Raw genomic sequence first — 15,636 nt, 5'->3', positions numbered from 1 at the left:
TATGTGAGAGGAGGTCTTGGTAAGTTGCTAAATCACCCAAGCTGAGCTTGAACCTGTGATCCTCTGCCTCAGCCTCCCAGAGTGCCAGGATTACAGGGGTGTACCACTGCATCTAGTTTACAATTATTTTTCTAAGTGTATGTCTGTTTGTCCTCCCTCTTAGCTTAGCTTTTAATTTTCCTCCCTCTTCTTTTCAATCCATGATTTAATACACAATTTGAGCCAGGGCTGGTGATACACATCTATAATCCTAACACCCAGGAAGCTGAGGCAGGAGAATCATCATGAGTTCAAGGCCAGTCTGAACTGCATAGTGAGAACTTGTCTAAAAAAAATCCAAAAAAGAAAAAACAGAACCACAGTTTACACATGGCAAGCCTGTTTGTTGGAGATTGGCTATGTGTATTTTGCTTAGAAGAAAGGCTGCATCAATTACAGAGAGCCTCATAATTGTGAGAACCAAGGAGTCCTTAAAGGGTGGTTATGGGAAAACTATGTCTGGGTAGAAAGGATCTATCTGATATCCATAGTCACTTTTTTTGGCATCAATTTTAGAAGTAATCTGAACAATAACATTCCCAGGATAATAGAAAAGACTTAATGGGCTCAAGTAGCAGTAAAGTTCAATGTTCTTATTCATAAAAAGTTAAATATAGATACATATTTGAGCTGTATCTCATTTTTCAGTTTGTTTTCTTTGTACTTTAATTCTTAATAGCTGTAAAGTTCAGCAGTGTGATAATGTACTTTTGTCTTCCCAGAAACAACAATAATTGCAATAATGGGATTTTTATTTGAATGGAGAAATATAATTGTATAACCTGATAGATTAATTCTGTAAAAATTGTTATTCAATTTTTACAGAAAAAGTGTTATTCAGCTTTTAAAAAAGAACAGTGTTGGGCTGGAGATTTGGCTCCTTGGTTCCGCTGCCTGCCTTGCAAGCACAAGGGGCCAAGTTCAATCTCCAGTAAACCACAAAACAAAACAAAACAGTGCTGGAAGTGTGATGCAGATGAAGGGAGGACAGGGTATGGCGAAAAAATAAGAACCAAGACATATCACGTAAAGATACAAGCTCTCAATGATGAATGTAACTGTATTAACTATAATGTTTGCTTTAAACGTACGAATAAGCTTAATGAGGGTGGGGTGGGGGAGAACAGTACTATGTTCTGAATATTTGTGTTTTCCCCTATTTCAAATTGCTATATTGAATCCTAAACTCTGAAATTTGGTAGTTAGGTCACGAAGGTGGAGATCTCCTGAATAGAGTTAGTATTCTCATAAGAAGAGACAGGCAAGACTATCTGTCTCCCTCTATCCCTTTCCCATGTGAGACTACAGTGAGAAAATATCCATTTGCAAACCAGGAAGTAGCTCCATCAGACAATGGACTCATCAGCACCTTGAACTTTGACTCTTCAACCTCCCAAACTGTGAGAAACTAATGTTTATTGTTTAAGCTACCCCAGTCTACATGGTATTCTGTTAGAATTGCCTAAACTGCTTAACACAAACAACATATTTGATTCTTATTTGTAATTAATTTTATTCTAATATCTTTACTTAATGATGTCACTGAAAACAAAACTCTTCAAAGCAGCTTTTCAATCCTTTCCTGGAGGGATGCACAGACCTCTGAGCACGGTCATTAACCACTATTATAATATAATTCTAATTCTATGACTTCCTAGCTGCATGGCAGAGAACAACTTATTTAAATTGTCTAGACTTATTTCCTTATCTGTCAAACCAATATGAAATTTAAGTTTCCCCATTTGTTTCTATGAGGGTGTAGAATTAAATGAGATGGTACATTCATGACCTAGTATACAACAAGCCCTCATTAAGCAGTCACTGTTGTCCAGTAATGAAGTGATGGTTGCTACTGTTGAAGGAAGGTAGCAATTCTCTCTAACACCAAGACTCAGATCTTTGCACACCATGCTTACTACTTAATATGCCTAATAAGTATTTATTAGTGAAATAAAATAATAAAATAAATGCAATTATTTTTATTCTCCTAATACCAGGTTTTCAGCCATTCAGATGATTAAAACAATCTTTTTAATCAATGCACTTTACATTTTAAAAGTGTCTTGGGGTTTACAGAAAAACTGAGCAAAATATACAGTTTCCATATACTTTCCTGCCCACCACACCATCCTACGCACCCAAGATGTTTAGTTTTTCCCTGTTATTAACATCTTAAATCAGTTTGACCTATAATTGATGAGCCACTGATGATACAGTTTCATTAACTAAGTCTATTCTTTACATTAGGGTTCATTCTTAGTATTGTATACTCTGAATTTTGACAAAGACATAATATCGTATATCCACCATCATAGTATTGTACAGAATTGTCTCACAGCTGTAAAATTCTCCCTGTATTCCATCTCTTCAACTCTCTCTTCTACCCTCCTAACTCTTGACAGCTTCTAGTCCCTTTACTTCCTCCCTAGTTCTGCATTTCTGCATTTTCCTAGAATGACACATAGTGGACCCACACATGTAGTCAGTACCCTTTTCTGACTGGCTTCTTTCATGTGCACAATAAGCATTTTAGGTTCCTTCTATCCCTCATACAAAGGTTTCAGGTTCCTTCTATTCAAACAAGAAAATATTTTGACTTGGGAATAGTGTCATTATAACTTAGGAATTATTCATTTGACTAATATTCCTTCACATAGCAGATGTCTGCTCATTTGTGAATGACAGCATTTCTTTGAAAATTTTCTTTGAAAAATTTCTTTTCAGCCTGATCATTTATTGATCTAAATGAAATCATTGCACTCAAAAGGAATTTTTGCATCTTAAGGAGGCATTAAAAACTACAATTAAAATGCTTGGTGATGAAGTGCTAGTTGGTAATATATTGCAATTGGAAATAAAATGCAAGAATATATATACACCTTTTTTGTTCTAAGATTAAGAAAGCCATCCTTTCCCAGTAGGAGCTTCTGTTGTCCCACAAGACTACAAAAGATGCATCAGATTCTCCTAAATTTGATATGGATCAATCTGGCTGGAAATTTTTTTTTTAATTCACAGTTTAATTGCTGTGGGACAACCTTACTGTCAACCTACTCTTAGTCTCTGCTCTAAGGTTAAGGTAATAAAAATTATTCATTATAAATTCTAAAACTCCCTTTTTATTCATCTTTCTCCCTGAATCAGTCTCTGAGGGATACTCTTTCTTCAGCTCCAAGGAGATGGAAACAGCACAGGTACAGCTGTCTTCATGTTTTCCCAGGAGTACAGGCCCAGGCTACCAGGCGTCTTCCCGCATAACTTCATGTTCATCCCTGTTCCACCAGATACTCTGAGGTACAGTTTTTTCTGTACTACTTCAGCCTTCTCTTAGCTTCTTGAAGTTCACACTTTTCAAGCACTTATAATAGTATGTCTCCCCTCTTGTCTTAATTTAGAAAATGCACAAGTGTATTAATTTGACTCTTGGAGTACTTTCTTTAAAGCCAACTTCCTGGACCCTCGAACTTTTCACAGAGCTTTTTGGGGGAGAGGAAGGACAAAAGAGAAAGCTCTTCACTGAGCCACTGAGACTGGGTGATTCAGTTTCTCCACAAGAGCTATCATTTCCCTCTTCCTATTTCTGTTACTAATTGGTAGGGCAGCTCCTGACCTTGGAGAGTGGTACTACTGGGACATCCATTTCTGAGCACACAAGCTGACTCTTGTGCAGGGTGAGAGTACAGAGATGAGTCAAAATAGGGTTAGGAGTACCAAGAAGGGGATGGCTCAAAATTGGGTTGCACCCCTGGGCCAGGGATTTAGCTCAGTGGTTCCACCACCTGCCTTGCATGCACAAGGACCTCAGTTCAATCCCTGGTACCAATAATAAATAAATACATAAATAAATAAAGGTTATCTTAGACATTTTTTTAAAAAATGGGCCCTACTGCCTACCTATGTCTCATTCACATCCACAAAACAGCATCAGAGCCCATGAAACCACATCAACTCTCTCCAACACTGAGTGTCCTTTGGGGGCAAAAGACTAGACTAAGAGCCAAAAATAAGAAGAATAAACAGGGCCAGGGATTTAGTTCAGTGGTGCCCCACCCACCTCACAAGCACAAATTCTAGAGTTAGATCCCTGTACCAGGAAGAGGAAGAGGAAGAAGAAGACTCTGGGCCTTGAAAAGATTTGCAGTTTCTCATTCTATGCTAGATATTATATATTGATATTTATGCCTCACATCAGTTTCTAAATTAATATTTGCAATATAGAAAACGTCTAACGTAGTCAACTTTGCTGAAATTTGCAATCAGTTGTTTGAAATGGGAGGAAAGCAGAAAGCAACTTGCAAATTCTGTGCATAATAAAGTAAGGAATGAACCAGCTCACATAATAAAGACAATTATACAACATTTACATGATTCTTTTTTCTTACAACATAAAACAAGACATAGGGAGCTAATTAGTATTCTGCCTTTGCTATGAGAACTGCTCTCCACTATTTCAGAATATTTTCAAGGCCAAGGGCAGGACACACTGTTTTGCTGAAGTTTGTTATATGATCCTACGGACTTCCAGGCAGCCAAAATTACCCTATCAAATCCTACCTGATATAGATGACTTCTGTTTCTGTGGGTGTCACAGAGATAAATCCCTCAGCTGATAGACCCATGCCCAGAGGAAGACCCAGATTCAAGCTCTCGTCTCTGAGCTCTAGCAGAACACAACATGCTAAAAAAAAATTCTTACTCATCTTCAAAACAGTTACTGAGCTTCTACTATGGCCCCTCCTGTGTACTAGATGCTAGAAGTAAAAATCCTTCTACCCTTCAGGCATTCACTGCTCATAGAAGATATGATAAAAATAACATTTATGGTGATCATTCTGTGTGTGGATATAGAGAAGAAGGCTACTTCTGACAGAGAGAAGAAGGAAGGATTTGAGAAGAGCTCCACAGAGGGAGGGGGGCAATACCTAAGATGAGGCTGGAAGGAAATAAAGGAGTTGGCCAAGAAGCCAGAGGAGGGTGGTCCTTCCAGAGAAAACAGCCTCAAGTGGAAAGATGTAAAGTTCTCAAATGGATGCATATTGAGGATATACTCTTAAGTGAAATAAATAAGTCACCCATGTGTAAATACCAAATAGTTTCTCTGGTGTGAAAAACTATAATAGTACACAAGATCCTAATGGGATAATTAACAATGTGAAATTGGAAGAAAAGGGATAAAGGTGTAGGGAAAGTGGGAAGGGTAGGGGAAAGGGAATAAGGGAAAAGAAAAAAATATGAGAAAATGAAAAAATGGAAATAAAGTGTTTGTAAATAGGGAGGAGAGGAGGGGGTGAAGGGAGGGCAGGGACGAGGGGAAAAAAATGAGAACTAAGACCTGTCATGTAAAGGTACAAGACCCCAGTAATGAATGTAACTGTATTGCATACCTAGAATGTACCAATAAACTCAATAAAAAGGAAAAAAAAAAAGAAAGATGTAAAGTTCTGAGAAAGCTCCCAGTGTTTCAGAAACTGTAAGTGGTTTCCTGTAGAGTACAAAGGTGTAGAGAGAGGAAAATCTTCAGAAGTAACACTAGAGAGGTCAATAAGGCCAGCTCTGAAGAGTCTAGAACCCAAAACACTATTCTCAGAGTCAGTAAAGGCTTTAATCAGGGAGACAACAATACAGTTTTTTGTATTGTGGTCTGTTCATAGGTGAAAGCAGCATGCATGCAGATAAAGAGGGATTTGCCCAGGCTCAATGTGTCATGGGAAGAAAAAAATTTTTTAACTAGGCTGTGTCCTGAGAACACACTCAAGCTAATTGTACTAGGTTAGAAGAACAGCCTGTAAAATGATGATGATAATAAACATTTAAGGTACCTAACGTATACCAGGCACAATGCTGGAGATGATAAGAAGAGAGATATCTGTAAGAAATTTTTAAATTGATTTGGATAAGCTGGTATCAGCTCAAGAAGCTGTCAAAGAGAGCCATTTATAGGCTGGCTTCCAAGATCCAAATCCGAGCTCTGCCAATTATTACGTGTGTAACTGGGCAGGTCATGTGCTTCCATGAGAGATTTGGACCTACTGACTATTATGGAAGATTAAATGAGTCATGTTGTGTGAAGACCTTAACATAGCTACTGGAACACAGCTAAGTGGTTTGTACAAGGTGTGATCAAAAGTTGTGCTGTTGTGGCTGCCTTGATGTCCTGAATCCATTCAAAGCATTTACCTTTAGTAGTCATTTTGACTTTGGGGAAGAGCCAGAAGTCACAAGGTGCCAAATCTGGTGAGTAAGGTAAATAAGGACACACTGTAGTATTTTTCTGAGCCTGCCTTGCCATTTAAGGGTACTCAGCAGCAGCAGTCACTGAATTTTTATAACACCTCATAAAGACTCTCACAAAAGAGAATTTCAGAACTGCTTCAGAATGTGACAAGAATATTGGGGTAAATGTGTTGAAAGTGAGGGGGGTAGATATTTGGGAGGGAAGTTAATGGCAATGTGTCATTTACTGTATAAAAACATTTCACCTAAACATTCACTATACATTTTGATCACACTTTAGAAATTTTGTTTCTCATGATCTGAACTATAGGAAAGTACAGAGAGAGAAGCTATGGCCTCAAAAAAGATAAAAATAAGAAGAGGCATAAGGTGGGGCACAGGGTGATATCCAAATGAATCTTGCTGCTTGGTGTTGGGTAATGAGGCAGATGGTGAACACAGGAGGAGATGATAAGATTTATTTGGGAAATATTGAAAGTGGAGAGTATGGATAACATTCAGGTAGATATATCAAATCTGTGGCTCACAAAGGAATGCAACTTTCTCACTCCAATGTAATAAGCATGTATGGAGACCCATCTGGAAAGTGTTAGAAAGCTGGAATTTTCAGCAAGCAGTTAAATCTATGCTCTGAATGGTCTAAGCAGAAAAAGGTGAGAGTAAAGAAGAACCAAGAATGTACCCTAGAGAAAACTTAGATTGAAGGGGTGGCTAGATCAAGAGATCATTACTGGAGAGAATGAGCTGGGATAGTGTAAGAGTAAAAAGAAAAATCAAGAAAAATGGTGCCATGAGTCCCAGAAAGATGAACAGAAAAGGACAATGCTACACAGAAATGCCATAATATAAGGATTAAGAAATGATACTCACTGAATTTAGCAACATGAAGGCTTTTGATGACATTACCAGTCAGGATTCAGTTAATAACAAGTAACAGGGCCCAATAGTTATTTGAATAAAGTATTCAATATAAAGAATTGGGTAAACAGGGCTTGGATAACAGAAAGCAAAAGAGAACATTAAGAAAGCTCTGGGATTGTAACCTCAAGAAGCAGCTAGCTTCCCTAGAGTCAGAGGAGTAAAGGGAAGAGGTTGGAATCATCTGGACCCTTACCTCAGAAGAGTGGCCCTCGTAGAACTGAGTTCCAGCCTCTGAGGATGGAACCTGCCAAAATGGTTCTGAATGGTTTTCAAACTTTCAGAGCTCAAAGAAGAGGCTCAGGGAGTTGGTAATTAAGGAAAGGGGTCCTGCTCAATCAGTAGCTGGTGCCTTGGAAGTGGGGTCCAGAAGAGCAGGGGCTGGTACTTCTGGGGAGGAAGGCATGAGGGTAGTTCTGGGCTTGCTAGTAGAATCAGAAGATTCATGGCTGAATGGAAAATTCTTACAGGATCATGTTAACATGAACAGTAGACAAACAGGAAATGGCTACCCCTTCTCATCTCCACCTGCTTTTACAGTCTCCCTCAAGTGACGCCTATGAGCAAAACTCAGTAGAAAACATGGAGATCGGGAGGGTAGGAGGGGGTGAAGAGAGGGCAGGGACAAGGGGAAAAGATGAGAACCAAGACCTGTCATGTAAAGGTACAAGATCCCAATGATGAATGTAACTGTACTGTATGCCTAAAATGTAGCAATAAACTCAATGAGAGGGGATGGGGAGAGAAAACAATGGAGAAATATGACATGTAGACTCCTGGCCCTAGGATCCCAGAGCAGAGTCTACAAAGGTAGAGAGTGGAACATGGCCTATATAATCAGCACAGTGATCCTTGACAGTTTTAATGCTTTGGAAGAAAGCCACCTAGTAGTGAGTTGAGAATAAGAAATGAAGATAGCAAATAGATACCATTTATAAAAAAAAAAAAACTATAGCTCTCTCACACCAATCTGACATGCATGTGTGTTTTGAAAACCTCCGTAAGCTGCCTTGATGGGCAGCAGGAGCCCTCCAGGCAGAAGGCTGCCAGTGCTGTCATCCTAAGTGGGATGAGAGTTCTTAGGGTCAAATCCCCACTGTCGAGGTATTAGAAAAGACTCTATGATGTGAAGGATGAAATCAGCAAAAGTGGACGTGTGTGTGTGCTATCCATACAGGAAGCACTAAATAGACAGTTCCAGCATGGTTCTCTTTATTCCTTTTGAGAAAATTCAAATTTAGTGCAACCAATACATGTGCATGTGTACATATATCACATAGAAATGCATAAACATTACGATTGCTGACAGCACAGAGACAGACATACACAGTCATGCATGGTTTTTGTTTTGTTTTGTTTGTTTTTGAGCACCAGGGATCAAACTCAGGACCTTGTGCTTGCAATGCAGGAGACGGCACCACTGAGCTATATCCACAGGCATGCATTCTTAAGGGAAAGGGGTACAAGATCCCAATGATGAATGCAACTGTACTGTATACCTAAAATATAACAATAAACTCAGTGAGAAAAAAAAAAGTGGAAGGATGGAAAGAAGGAAGAGAGAGAGATATGGGGGGAGGGAGAAAATAAAGAAGAAGGCAATAATTATTTTATCAGTAATCATCTAACAGAAGATGGAGCAGAATCAGCATCTACTCTCAACTCTCCCAGGTTTTGTTGCGGGGGATGGGGGTGTTTCTTTTGCTACCGGGGATCAAACTCGGGTCCTTGCGCTTGCGAAGCAAAAAGAAACCACTAAGCTAAATCCCCAGCCCCCATCTCTTCCAGTTTTAAAGGGTTATTTGTTAACGTTGGAGTTTATTTTTTAAAGAAAATCAAAAGTCGTGATAAAAGCTTCCTCCCAAAATCTTTTTCTGTCAATAGAGTTTACAATTTTTAAAAATTCAATATTTGTTGGGACTTTTTCTTTTAGAGAGAGGAAATCTCTCTGAAGAGAACAGCAGCGTGTTTAACAAAACATCAGGCCAAAGAAGAAGAGTTGAATTAGTGGAAAGGACACTAGAGCAGGAGTCAGTTGAAACGGATTCCAGTCCTGTCTTTTATACTATATTAAATGCAACTGAAACTGAATGCAAATTACTTCTCTGTCTCAGTTTTCTCATTTATAATTTGGAGTCTTCACTTAAACACATTGACCATCCAGCCATTCTTATCTACATTCCCTCCTAAAAGGCTGTCTAATATATTAAAGGAAAAAATAGTTAAACTCTAACATAAGAATTCATGGAGAATACAGTTCATCAAGTTTACCAGAGATGGAAGGTTAACAGGGTGCAAGAAGTCATGGGTATTAGTAACAAAGAAAGAAATACAGCCACATGTCTTATTGAACCATGGAGAGACTTGAGATTCTGGAACATCAGTTATAATAAAGGATCAGAGATAGCCACAGATTGGTTCTCCACTGGGAAAAATGTTGCTACACTTTCAAGGAATGTTTGTTGATGTATGGAAAATCTTTGGTTGTCCCAACCAGGGAGTGGTTTGAAGCCAGGGTTGCTGCAAACATCTTACAGTGCACAGGATTGCTCCTCCTAGGGAAGAATTATGTAGCTCAAAATGTCAACATTGTTAAAGCAGAGGAAGCCAACTCTGGTGATCTCCCACTTTCAAGCTCTCCTTCTTTATGTGAAAGCTGTTAGATACCCATCTGCCCCACTGTTCTGAGCTGAATTTGTCTTCTCAAAATTCATATGCTGAAAACCTAAGCCTGACACCTTAGCATGTGAGTATATTCTGATACAGCGCCTTTAAGGAGGCTATTAAGTTAAAATGGGACCCTTGGTGTTGGCCTTAATCTAATCTGACCTAGGTCCTTATAAGAAGAGATGAAGACAAAATAAAAATAAAGAGAAAAATAAAAGATAAATGATAGGAAATAGGGAGATAGATCTTTTGCAAAAGGAAGAGCACCAAGAGATGGAGGGAGGGAAAGGAGATGAATAAAAAAATTTAAATGCATTATATACCTATACCAACTCCCCACAAGTAATGTAATCATTATGTACTGCAAACAAGTACTAAAAAAAATTGAAAAAAGAAAGAAGAGATTAGAAAATACAGAGAGATAGCACAGATGCATGTGCACTGAGAAAAAAAAATCATGTTAGGATAGAACAAAGATATAGGCCTCAGAAGAAATAAATCCTGCTGATACCTTGATCTTGAACCCTCGACTTCCAGAACTGTGCGACAATAAAGTTCTATTGTTTAAGCCACCTGGCCTGTAATACTTTATTATGATAGCCAAACAAAATGATACATTCAGCCATTGTGCAAGTAATGAGAAGGTTTTTCTCTAGAGAAATTGAATGACTATAAAGTAAACATTTTCAGTCTGGTAATGATTTCCCCAGAATTATTGCCCACTCTCCCACATTGAATTAAAGGAAACAGCCAACCCTAGAAGCACTGCCACCACTAGTGAAACACACACACACACACACACACACACACACACACACATCTGAATATGAACTTATTGCCTAGCTCTTAAGATAGAACAATTGCAAACTCCAAGATTTTTTAGGAGAATCAACAACATAAAAGAGAGAACCTAAGGTAAAGAAGCAGCATCTATAATTCTGGAAGGAACAAAAATAATCTAGAAATGCAATTTAAACTTTAAAGAACTCTCTAGTAAATATTCCTAGAAAAAGTAGTAAAATGTTATTGTATCAACGAAGTGTGAATAGATAAAAAAAGACTATTGTAAAATAAAATGTGACCTGAGATTCAAATAGATAATGGGTAAAATCTAATAAAACTACTAAAGAGTAAAACAAAGTCAGAGAGATGGGTAAATGAGAGAGATAAGATACACAAAGGATTAATCCAAGAGACCTGGAATCTGGTCAATACAAATGTCAGAAAGAAAAAATAAGGAAGAAATAATTAAATATTACAAAGGATTTTCCCAGAGTTAAAGGATATGTGTCTCCAAATTAAGAAGCCAACTAAGTGTCCAAAGCAGTGAACTAACACTTACATTTATGCAAATACATTTACATCTAGACTCATTATTATAAAATTTCAGTAAATAATGAAGAGAAGCTACTGAGAAGCTTTAACAGAAAAGATAAATTTTCAAAATATACCTATAAAAACTAAGAACCTCAACTAGCATGAGACTTATCATTATCAGCCACATTAGTCCATAGAATTCCTACCCTGTGCACAAGGTTGACTAGATGGCCCTAGGAGGCCCATAACTAAAGCCACAGAGTAGCCTTGAGATCTTGGGCCAGGTCTTGGTTCCAAGAGGGATCCTGACAAGTGGATTGTTCCTGATGCCCAGTACTGTGTTTCTTCCTCAGAATCATATGAGATTGATCTGCCAAACTGGCATTGACATGATGAGTTTAAGTGACCCTTTTTATTAGTCAGCTTTGCACTACTACTATGAAATATCTGCACTAGGGAGTTCATGTAATTATAGTCTTCCACTTGGCACTTGGTAAATTCCATTTACTTAACTACTCTTAGGTAAATACTGATTATTTATTTTAAGCTTTTATACACAACCTATAAATAAGTCATGAGATAATTATGATCATAAAAGAGAATGCCAGTGTCGCTGACTTTAACAGCATGGAGGTAAAGACTGAAGTGATAGAAACTGGGAAGTAGAAAGAATGAGAAGGGGTGAATGGAAAGGTAGGGTGGGAATGGCTTCATCTTTCAAAGTATGGAATTCAATTTATGACCTAATTATAAATTTAAGAAAAAATGGTATATTTTTAAGTTACAAAGTCATCCTATGAAAAAACTAAAACCATATTGGAAAGATAGGGAAACAACAGGTATAATGAACAAAACTCTTATATTAGGCTGGTGGATACCATGTAAAATTGAGTTCATTAAGGTATTATCTTCTAGGACAGTGGGATTTGAGTGCAATGATATAAGAAACTGTTGATTTTCATTATAAATATTTGATTTCAAAACTACATATCTGGCATTTTTTATAAAAAATAAATTCTAAATACAAAGGTAATTAAATATAGTGACTGAACAACATGATTTTCAAGGCTCCCTTCACATTCAAAATCCATGGAAAATACTCCTGAAGCTTAGCCCACTCAGTAGGAACCCTGGGATTTTTCCCTTGAGAAAGTCTGTTATACATGCAAGCTGACTATCTGATCAGAAGCCTACTGGGAACTTCACAAACATTATCTTAATAAATGTCAAATTTTCACTCCTGACCTTATCATATCTTTTCAACAGCTCTGTGAAGCAATTATTGCAATCATCTGCCTTTCAGAGATGAGATTCAATAAGACTAAAGTAATTGTCCTGAGTGGCATGAGCTTTCAATTGCTAGAGTTTAACTGAACATATGGGCTCATCATTCTTAATCCTTTTCTCTCCTGCCGTATTAAGCTCCTTGTTGGGCACAATGAGAAAAGTAATAAAATCCTCTAAACAAGAGTTGAGTCTTCAGTGAGATGGCTACATAAATGTACTGCTCTGAAGCTATAGGTCAGCTCTTTTGGAAATTTGGTGGAGGCTGGCCTGCTTCCCCACTTGGCTCATGAACATTAGCAGTCTGATAGCTTATTCACCAAGGTTCTGAGGGCTCATCCAAGGACCTGGAAAGGTTTGTATATGCAAGAAAAACTTTCTAATACCTATTTCCCTGGTACTTACACTGGCCCATGCATATTAGCACCATCAAACTCAAGCTTAAAATCCCTTAAAAAAAGATGATTCTGGATAATAAATTAATGGCCCTTGACCTGCAGAAACTCCATAAGAAACTAGAGAGAGAGCTTCTACAAATTTCTGCTGAAAGTATTATTTATAAGTGGCTCTGTCAAATTGGAAATTTCAACCTCATAGAAACCTTGGTTGGTCCCTATGGTCCCTACCTGGTTCCTTCTTCTTCTTTTTCCAAATACAGTAATACCTTGGCTCACAAATGCTTCTGTTCCCCAACAATTCAATTCTTGAACAGAGCAATTAGCAACATTTTGTTTGCTTCTCTTTGTGAACTCCACACTGTGTGACAAACAGGCACTTTGTCACCTTCCCCTGAATCATGAAGTGAATTAAATTCATGAACCAAGGTACCACATCTTTCTACTTCCTCCAGTGCTACCTGTCCAGAGATGGGCTCCATGGCTCCTATCCCCTGGTAGACCAGAAGAACAACACTGCTTTTTCAGGTTTCTTCCTCCTTCTCCTTTCTCTCCAAGACACACTTAGGAGGTAACTTGATTATTAACCACACTATGTGGGATGTACTGATGTGTCATCCCTCCCAACAACACAGTTGCATTTTCTAGGAGGCCTTCAATGCCGAAATCTAAGCACTTGGAAGATAAAAGAGCATAGTTAACCCTGTGGCAGGTAGACTGAAGTGGTGGCCACTTTGTAGCAAATGCCCCCAAAATACTAAAATCTCCTCACAAAGGTAATACCACATTTATTCATATATAATGCCTGACCTGTATGGCATGTTACAAGTAACATAGGCCACTTAGAAGTGCTACAGTTAACTGCACTGTGTTGTAAAAATACAGGGCATTTTCTTTCAGGTAACTATATATTTCTCAACTTTTCATTGTAATATTATTTCAGAAAAGTTTTATAGTCAAGTCTCACCAATCACAGTAAGGTGATTACTTTATTAAAATTATATTACCCAGTAAAACAAACTTACAGTAGCAATACAAATCATCAGCACACTTCAAAGATATAAACATGCAAAGTTTCCATGATACATGGACTTACATTTTTAATTCATGGATTTAAAAAAACTCAAAAGAGACATAATTTATTCAGATTTGCAGAAACAAAAGGAAGAGAGAGAGAGAGAGAGAGAGAGAGAGAGAGAGAAGGAGAGAGAAAAGCAAAGTATGAGGAAAAGAGCTTACCCATAAATCTTTCAGAGACAGTTTTCATATTAGACTATTTTAAGTGAGAAAGGATTCACAATGTTTTAAAAAATAAACACATAAACTTATTTCTTTTAGTGGGTTGGATGCATAAACTTAGCCTAATTTCTTGCATGAAAATAAATACAATAAACTATTTATAGCATCTTCCCTGTCCTACTTAACTTATGACTAATCCTAAACAATGAAAAGAGTCAAAAGACTAAATATATAAAGAAACAAACATCTCAAACAAATAAAGTGTCATTTTTGTCTGAAATCCAACCCTGGCCCATAACACGGAGGATCACTTAGCAATAGCTACCAAGAGAAGCTGCAAGACCGTCTTTCCTAAAGGTGAAGACCAAGATCTCTTAAGATCCTGACAAAATGGTCATCTGCTGTGGACTAAGCACCTCTAAAGAATTCAAATTGCAAATTTCATTTTTCTATATATCTCATGAAATTCTTCCATGTGGACTTTATTCTTGGAATTTTGGAACACAAAACTTACAATCACTCTGCCTCTTCACTTTGACACCCACACTGCTAAAATCTCTCAACTCCCCCAAGATAAGTCTTTTATAAAGTACAGCCACCCTGGAAGCCTATTATTTCACTAATCCTTAAAAATATTTTCTTAACATTCTCAGCCACTGCTCAAAATCAGCTTGATATATATGAAGAGAGAGAGAGAGAGAATCTCCTTTGTGGAATAACAAAATTATTTTTTATCATTTTCTGATTCTCAAAACCTGTCACCAAAGAACTTCTAAAAATATCAGGATGATTATGATATCCTTTGTCGACCCCCTCCTTGCCTATGGCTACATTAGTAGAGTTGGATTTTTATCTGTTTTCTGAGTGTTCTCTCTGATCGATTGCACGTATTTCATTGCTTCAAGAAGATAACAAAATGCTCATCTTAAGGACCTTACTTTTACCTTAAAAGACAGTATTTTTGTAAAACACTCCATTTATTTCACTCTGCTTATTTTTAAACTGGATTTTTTTTTTAGTTTGAAGTATATTGGAATGGATTCTGGAAAATAAATGTCGAATTGAGAGAACCGTTTTATTCTTTCACCATAGCTGATTCAGTTGAGCTGAAGCATTACCAAGTTCCTACTACGTGCCAGGAATACAAAGATGAATACAATACTCTGCTCTCATATAGCTCACAGCCTACAAGTATAGACAGTTTCATTAAGGAACAACAGTAGTACTGTGTGATAAGAGCTATAATTTCATTGCTGTTTGTATAAACACACAAGAATGGGAACACCCATAAAAGAGCAACAAAGGCTGTCTAGGGAAATCAGAAAAGAAATGTGATGGGGAAGCCAAGTGATATTTTAGAGATAGATTCCCAACATTTCTTGTTGCTCAGAGATTGTATATCATTCTTTATATATCTGGGGTTGGAAAAAAAAAACCTTTATTTTAGAGAGTTGTTAGAAGCATCTGCTCCTTGGGTAGAATTTAGAATATATTCTTGGGAGTAGGCTCTCCAACATTTATTCTTGGCTGTTGGCTTTCATGG

The 15,636-nt window shown here is 37.5% G+C and overlaps 1 long non-coding RNA gene across 3 annotated transcripts in view; it reads left to right on the top strand.

The window, feature by feature from the left end:
* LOC104853493 overlaps positions 1-5,107 on the top strand; it is an 11,187-nt gene extending 6,080 nt beyond the window's left edge. The window contains exons 2-4 of one of the 3 annotated variants that reach the window (XR_777805.2): positions 1,348-1,439; positions 3,184-3,333; positions 4,820-5,107. This is a non-coding gene — a long non-coding RNA (uncharacterized LOC104853493). Of the gene's footprint in view, positions 1-1,340; positions 1,440-3,183; positions 3,334-4,819 lie in introns of all 3 variants that reach the window. The other 2 variants (XR_777803.2, XR_777802.1) reach the window with 2 other exon arrangements.
* Positions 5,108-15,636: the final 10,529 nt, after the last annotated feature.

Source organism: Fukomys damarensis, unplaced genomic scaffold, assembly GCF_012274545.1.
Source record: "Fukomys damarensis isolate Sample0158 unplaced genomic scaffold, DMR_v1.0_HiC HiC_scaffold_5, whole genome shotgun sequence".
Lineage (NCBI taxonomy): Eukaryota > Metazoa > Chordata > Mammalia > Rodentia > Bathyergidae > Fukomys > Fukomys damarensis.
Note: the sequence above shows the minus strand (reverse complement) of the source record. Positions and strands in the feature narration are given on the sequence as shown.